Raw genomic sequence first — 8,203 nt, forward strand, 5'->3', positions numbered from 1 at the left:
AAAGGACAGGACGCGTTCTCCTAACAGTTCTAAAGCTTCGTACAATTTTAAGCGAGCATGAGCTGTCACGTAAGCCGCAATGATGACATTTCCAAAAGGGTCGTCTTATACAAAGTCCAGATCTTCTTCGTAATTGACCAAGATCAAATCCTCTCGAACGACGTCCACGTGTTTCATGTATTTGGTTTTGTCGTGAATCATCTGGAAGTAGCGGGAAGGTTCTGTCAAATATTCCGTCTTGGGTAAACACGGTCTTTGTGCCATTTTACCCCACAAGCAATTTAACATCACTTTGGCAAACGATCGCCTGCCTTCGTTTTTCTCGATGTGGTCTAAAGTGATGCCTTCTTGTTCATAGTATTTCTCTCTGAATTGTATTTGGTCTTCGGGAGTGTGACACCAGGAAGGATAGCCGCTGGCTTCTTGCTTCAGTTTCAAAAAGGCATCCACGTAGTCGGCGAAAATGCCTTTCTGACTGGGGTCACCCTTGTGGTATTGTTGTGTCTTGGGAAAGTGTCAAATTTCGTACACTTCTAACAGTTGGTATCCCATGTCCATAGCTTTGAACAATTCTACGCTGACCCAGGTTCCCGTCAAGGACCGTTCTTCCTGGGTGTGATGGCAAGGCTGGTCTTGGTTGCACGTTCCGGCACAAGTACGGCACAATGGAAACATCAGTTTGCCTTGACAATGGTGAGATAAGACGGGATGGTATAGGTTCGTGGGAGGCAAAACTTTACACTTGATCAAGCCTTCGTATTGTCGAATGTTTTTCAGGTCGATGTGTTACGTCACCAATTGTGGGTGCCCTACAGGAAAGCGACAATATTTGCACACGTAGGGATACAGCGAACACACGTCCAAGTATTTCATTTCTTCTCCTTTCTCTTCGTCGGCTTGGTACAGCAAACAGGTGGCATTTGTCCTTCCTCCGTACAAACTATCCCTCGGGTTCAGCGGGTCCATGAACTGATAACTTTCCACGAGGCGTTTAAAATAGGAATCGGTTTTCATACGGTGATCGTACTCGTGTTCCCACATTTCCACCACTTGGTATCCTTGCTGTTCCAACTTTAAGCGCCGCTGACATGTGTCCTGGTACAAGTCTTCCATGGTTCGTTGTAAAAACTGATTTTTAGTGCTACGGTCAGGGTAACAGACGGGACATCCGTGAAATAAGCAACCGTTAAACTCGTACACGATCTTGGGGTTTTCTAAGTCCCAGCCATCGACCGAATACGTTCCGATGGTCTTTTCACCCCTCCGTTGCGGGCATGCTGAATCCACTTCTCTTCCTTGTCGCACAAGTAATGTAACCAACGTAAGGCTTTGACCGAGTATTGACGTTTGACAAAGTTGGTCGTTTGAGGGCTGATGATAGCCACGGTGTTTTCAGGCATGCATCATTGTCGATACACTAAGGAACACGCTTTGGCAATGGTGCAAGCTTCTTTCAAAGGATCGACCCCTCCGTGTTCCATGAACAGTTCTCGAAATTTTCCACAGCAACGCCGTAAAATGTCCACGTCGGAACGACAATACTTTAGCATTTCTTCCTGAAAGTCGAAAGGGTCGGAGGCGTGAGCCTGGTTCCAAGCGTAGAAAGCTTCTCGTTGTTCGGTACGCATGTTGTTGGGGTCGTAATAGTGAGCCTCAGGTAAATGGGGTAGAACGGCGTGTTGATTGGCTTCCGTATTGAAAAAGTGTGGAAAGTACCCTTTAGCCATTTCTGTCATTCCAAACGTTTTAGGCATTCGACTCAAAGGCATGGCCAAATAGCTCATCGAATCTTTAAACTGTACTCGTCCCACTTGCATGAAAATGATTTTGGCTCCGTTCAAAGTCACTTTAGGACGTTCGGTGCCTTGTTCCGTATAGTATCTCAAAAGAAACTGTCCATCGTATCCGGAGAAATTGTGAGCCATCACCGTGGCATGACGATGACAATCTCCGTAACGTTCGATGTCCTCTTGGCTCCACGTCTTGTCGATGGGGTCTAAGACCCATTGTGCAAAATCGGCTAACGTGTTCGGTCCCCGAAAGATTTTTTCACGCCCTCCAGGAATCTTGCTGCAGTGAGGGCAATGACTGAAGATAGGTTCTTGAATGCACTTCTCGCACGCTCGATGAGCCACGCAGAAATTAGGAATGTGAATGTCGGTCTCTTGCATGCATTCGAAATCGAAAAAGATGAAATTGCCTTTCTTCTTGTGACCGTCCTCTTTCTCTGGTGGAGGTTGGTATTTTTGCACGTAGCATTGGTGTTCCAAGTCCACGATGTGGTGACAAATGTGACATTTTTTCTTTCCTCGACATACGTGTGCCTTGGCAGTATTGGTACATATGCCTTGTCCACATTTTTTCTTTCCTCGACATACGTGTGCCTTGGTACTATTGGTACGTATGCCTTGTCCACAGGTAGGGCACAATCTCAGGAGTTGACAAGCACATTTCTGCTGTGAACCTTGCGTCTTCAAATGTTGTTGGTAACAGGTAGGGCTGACAAACGTGCGCAGACAAGTTGAACAAGGCACTGGTCCTTCGCTCAGACAGGGTGGAGAGGCCAAACATCCTGGGCATTTCATTCCACAATGTTTGTGTTGCTCTCGATTAATATAACCACGGTGACATTTCTCACAGTAATATCTGTATCCCAGGAATCCGGTGATAGTGGTAATGGTATCGAAATGGTCATCGTGATAATAAACATGAATGTATTTTCCGTCCTTAAAATCTTGGCCTCGAAACAACAGAGGTCCGCGCACTTCTTGAGGGTGCACTTTCAAGGTGTAGCGTGGCGCTAGGGCATCTTGCAATTTTTGCATTTCAGGAATGCCACAGGGTGTGTCTTTGGACAGGCCAGCTTGCTGCAACGGGAGTTCTGCTTCGTTTCGTTGTTTGGCTCGGTCAGATTGTCGAATAGTTTTCCAGGCTCTTTTCCATTCTACCGTGTCGTTCTTGTTGGCATACGTTCGTCCCACCACGATGGCTCGAGCTAAACACATCTGGTCTTGAGAATTGTGAATTTGGACAAGGCTACGCTTAATGCTGCGAAGATCGTTCACTAATAACATCTTTTTGAGTCCGGTCCTTTGAGGAGGAGAGACGTGGGTCATGTCCAATGTGACTTTTCCATCGGTGATGTCAAACTGGTCATTAGATTGTTGCACGTGTTGAATCTTGTCCATGACTTTGGAAGCAGTCAATTCTTCAGGGGTGCTAAACTCGATCTAAACAGGGGATTTCAAACCGTCATGTTGTATGGAAAGTCTCAAGCGATCGTCTTCTTTGGGTTGACATTGTCGCTTGAGTGCGGTGAGCAAAGAATCCCACACCCCAGTGATGAACACTTCTGCTTTCTCTAACGGTACTTCAGCCTTGAAATCTTTAAACTTCACCGTGTATTTGTAAGCCGTGGTTCTAAATTTTCTAGAGGAGTGCTTTTCGGTCTCTCGAATGGAATAGTATTTTTCAGGGTTGACTAAGGGTGGTGAACTTCGTTTAGAGGGTTCGGATTCTGGTTCACTCATGTCCTCTTCAAAATCACTGGCATGAATTTGTGCCAAGATTTCAGCCCTGGGACGAGGCGATAGATCACGTTTCTGTCTCTTACTTTCTTCTTCATCTTTCTTCTTGAATGAATAGGATCGTTTCATCTTGAGTGAAAAACGTCAAATGACTCAAGTTTAAACACCATAGACTAATTTATAGTCCTGGCCGACCAGCGTATATAAAAGGGTGTGTGTCTTGTCCTTTCACTATTCATTTCACTCTCAAGCCGAGCACAACGATGGAAGAGACTAGCCAAATCGAACGTTTCGTCAGAGCTTTGCGAGGGGTCATTAGAAAATTGTCTTCAGACCAGCCCACGGACTACTCTCCATCCTTTCGCGATAAAAGTCAAGATACTTGCTATATCTGTCAGAAGAAAGGGCATTGGTCTTCAGAGTGTCCAGACCGTCAAAAAAGAAAAAAAGGGGCTAAAAAAGACAAAAGTCAAGATACCTGTTATTATTGTCAAGAAAAAGGGCATTGGTCTCCAGATTGCCCAAAAAAGAAACAAGAGGAGTCAAAAGAAAAAAAGGGATTCTTCAGAAGAAGAGAGGGATTCTTCGGAAGAAGAGAGGGATTTTTCAGAGGAAGAAAGCAGACAGGTGAAGAAAAAGGAACAGGAGAAGAAAAGAAGAAGGGAAGAAAGTGAGGAGGAAGAAGAGGAAAAGAGTGTGACGGTGAAGAAATTTAAAAAACAGAGAGACTAAACAAGGAGATAGAAGAAGTCAATGAACTTTTTATTAAAGTGTTGTGTTGTGAATTGTGAATTGGATTGTAACAATGGATAAAAGAATAAATTAATGATATAAGGTAAGTGTCTTTGAGTTTTGATTTTAAAATAAGAAGCTACACTCACGCACTCATACAAAGACACGTGCTATAGGGGTAAAATGGGCTGGTGTTTTTGTTTTGAGTTATTGGCAAATTGAAACTGTATTTCTTTTCGAGAAATGTGGGTGGCCCTGAAAAGGGCCTTTTTATTTCGGTGCAGGGGTGAGTTCAAGCAATCAACTTTAACTGCCTTAAGCCTTTGCCACGGCCAAGGCCTACTTCTGGACTGCGTAATGTTGATGATGATTGGGTTGAAATCACTAAGGGTGGTACGGTAGGCTTAGTCACAGGGTTAACGTGTTTAGCTCGGGAAGGTCGTATTCTCTTCGGTCGTAATAAAGAAGTCTGATACATTTGTTTCAGACTTCTTAACTCCGCTAAAATGTCCAACAGTACCGTAACCGTTTGATTTTCGCCCTCTTGTTTCTTTGCTGCTACTTCTTCTTGCTGTTGTTGTTGTTGTTTTTTTCTTACCTCTTCTTCTTGCTGCTGCTGTAGGAGAAAAGCTTGTTCCGCTTCCTTTTGTCGTTGTATAAATTTCTCCAATTCTTCTTTCTGTCTCTGTCTAAAATTCTCCACTTGCGGTAATGAAGAAGGTAACGAAGGTTCCGGAACAAATTCTTGCGAGGTAAGAAAATCCACAAAATCCCAATGTACCTCTTCTGAAAATAAGTCCGTTTTCCCTTGGACAGTCTCCCCTGCTGGTGCACCCCAATGGATCGTTTTCTGAGTTTCCGTCATGTTGAATCACTGTCGCATAAATTGACTGAACACAAGCGCTAGCGAATCTATATAGACCACGTGACGTCACAGACTGCTCTCTTCGGATTGGATGCTTGCTGACTGAATTTTGTAACGCGTGTTCGGATTGGTGAATGAACTCAATCCGTTTCAATCCTTCCTCTACCTATAAATAAGCGCAGTTCACTGCACTGATTCACCTGTTCTCGTCGCTTCAAGATGTGGACCACAGTCGAATCATCCACCCTTGTGTCTTACATGATGTTTAGGACGGACATGCTCATGTATGTCCGGTCCAAGTGGACCGTTGTCGACAAGTCAGACACCAGTCTGTGGATACGAAGAGTGTACGTAGAAAGACAAGGTTGCCTCAAGAGGACACTGATTTATGGCCCTCGAGTAAGACGCAGGTTGAGGACAAGAAGATGCCGCAGATGCCCTTTATGTTAATAGATACATTAACATAAACCCAAAGGCCCTTTTCAGGGCCACCCATATTTCTCGAAAAGAGAATGACTTTCCATTGCCTACCCCTTTTTAAAATTTTAAAAATATTTAAAAAAAAAAAAATCCCATGTTCAATTCCCCTTGTCCCTAGATAGACCCACACTTTATTCCCCCATGTTAAATTCCCCTTGAGGCTATAGTGGCCCACGATTTTTCTCCATGTTAAATTTCCATTGAGGCTATAGTGGCCCAGAGGGGGTCTGTAATGCTAATTCCCATTGAGGCTATAGTGGCCCTATTTACTACTTTTGCTTGCTTGCCATCCTGATCCTGTCTCATTCTTCGCTTCCTTTTCATCTGAAAAGAATCGCGGCATGTCTGCGCGGGCATTTCAATTGTCAATATGCGGTCTGAGGCGAGCTTATGTGTCGGCGTTAGCACGACAAGATTAGTTGTTTCAGCGTGACTTCTAAACACGGTAAGAGCCCTTTGTTGTTATGCCTGAATCACCACGGCCATTCAGATACGTAATTTTACGTTTGGTAATGAGATCCTTTACAATCTAGGCCGCTGATGCAGGGACCATGTTATCGTTGGCATGATATTGCTATTACATCGCGTACATCGCAGAAAACACTGAAGACCGTATTAATTCATGTTTAATCCACCAAGCTCCGTATAGCACATACTCGTATGGAACTGCTATTTTACCGTATTTGGAATCAAGAGGCGTGGAATTCATGGGATATCCAATCTCAGTAGCCAGATATTGCTCAAGTTGCTCAATGAGACTCTCCTCTAGATATTTATTTCGATATAAAATGAATTCTTGCCAACTTTGACTGCCGTGTTTTTGGTATATGTTCATCATAGATAAAAATGGGCTGCATATGCCAGCTTTGACGATCTTAGGTGTGCATACCATTGAGATTCTCCATATAGGTTCGATATTATCCACTATGAATGCCATTTATCAAAAGGCTATTTTTTACTGTCATCTTGGTGTTTAGACACAAATATTCCGTTTTGAACAGAGAAATCCAAGCTCGGCTCTGTCGATAGCAAGCCGGTTACAAGACACGTTTACAATCAGCAAACTTGGGTTGCAGAATTGATGAAATAGCTGTGTCACCTTCGTCGGTCATTTTGTAATTATAAATCTGTCTTTGTTTTATCTCAAATTACAACCTTAAGTACACATAGTTATCGCCGCTGTCACTAAAAGTATCCTTGGCGTCGCGAAAGTGTACCACTGCTAATTCTTTTGGGGGTTTGTGAAATGCGTGACTGACACTTTTATCTCATAGCCATCGTATTTCCTTTGAAACGTTTTATCTTCGCTGTATGTTTCAATAGCTAATAGTCGTTGTATTTCTTTGCGTTCACTGATTACCTTATCCACGTTTACTTTTAGCGCATGAAGATCCGTATTTCATCTAGGCCATGGCGGCTCTGTTCTTGTTAGCGCGTAATATCTACCTGTATGTATGTATGTATGTATGTATGTATGCATGCATGCATGCATGCATGCATGCATGCATATATGTATGTATGTATGTATGTATGTATGTATGTATGTATGTATGTATGCATGTATGTATGCATCTATAATTTGGCGAAACCAATGCAGCTTACGCTTACGGGGTTTAGCAAAGAAACAATGGCGCCATCTGTCTAATTCCGCAGCAGTTCCTTCGGTTAGGTTGTATGGTTAGTTCTACGGCGTGTTCTTCTGGCGATGTTTAGCCCCGCGATGGAGTATCATTAAGTATATAACCAAATAATTAGTGGCGGTGGTGTTCCCGCCCTCCCTGCAGATGCTTGTAACGATTAAATATATTTTTACAGATAATCTGTTTCCACTGCTTCAGGCATGGTTAGTTTCTTGGCAATATCAGCAACTTTCAATGGATTTCATTGGAGTATCCAAAAATTCATTGATGGTTCTAATTATGTCGCGGAAATCAAAATTTATCTGGGTTGTGAGTGTGTCGATACCAGTCTTTGCAATTTTTAGTTCAGATTGTAACCTTTTAACATTATATAGCGCTGTTAGTTTCATAGAGATATCGGCAAATTGTGTTGTAGCAATGCTGGGTTTTCCAAAACTTTCATCGATGGCTGTAGAGTCGTCCTGGACGTTTATTTATACATAAAAGGTTAAATGCCTTTACATGTTCATTTTTTGGCACAGCAATTGATATTCACGTATTTTTTATTTTTTGTCGCCACTTCCTGGGCTGGATCTGGAGGTCGCGCACAAAATCATCTTTGTTTATGTTCATGTTACGTTTTCCCCACATTGTGTCTCCGGTGTTAGAAACTGACTTCGTACTTCATCCGCTATTAGCGCAAGGGACATCCCAGAATCTCTTCCTCGTTGATTTAGGTTAAATTGACGACGATCAACCCTGATATTTTAGTAATTATATCAGTCAATTTAACGTAGCTAGATTTATATGGCCGATTTGATGTTGAAACACCACACGTTCTTCCCTATCTTCCCCGGTGTAGTCCTCTTACGCGCCTAGTCGTCTTTTGTGACAAATTTGTATGTGCCCACACAGTTTGTTGTCTCTCCGCGCGTTTGATCGTCCATAAATATTTACAGTCATATTGTTTTTTTCAGTTG

The sequence above is a fragment of the Sinohyriopsis cumingii genome, chromosome 7 (genome assembly GCF_028554795.1).
Source record: "Sinohyriopsis cumingii isolate HCF-2022 chromosome 7, ASM2855479v2, whole genome shotgun sequence".
In the NCBI taxonomy this organism is placed as follows: Eukaryota; Metazoa; Mollusca; class Bivalvia; order Unionida; family Unionidae; genus Sinohyriopsis; species Sinohyriopsis cumingii.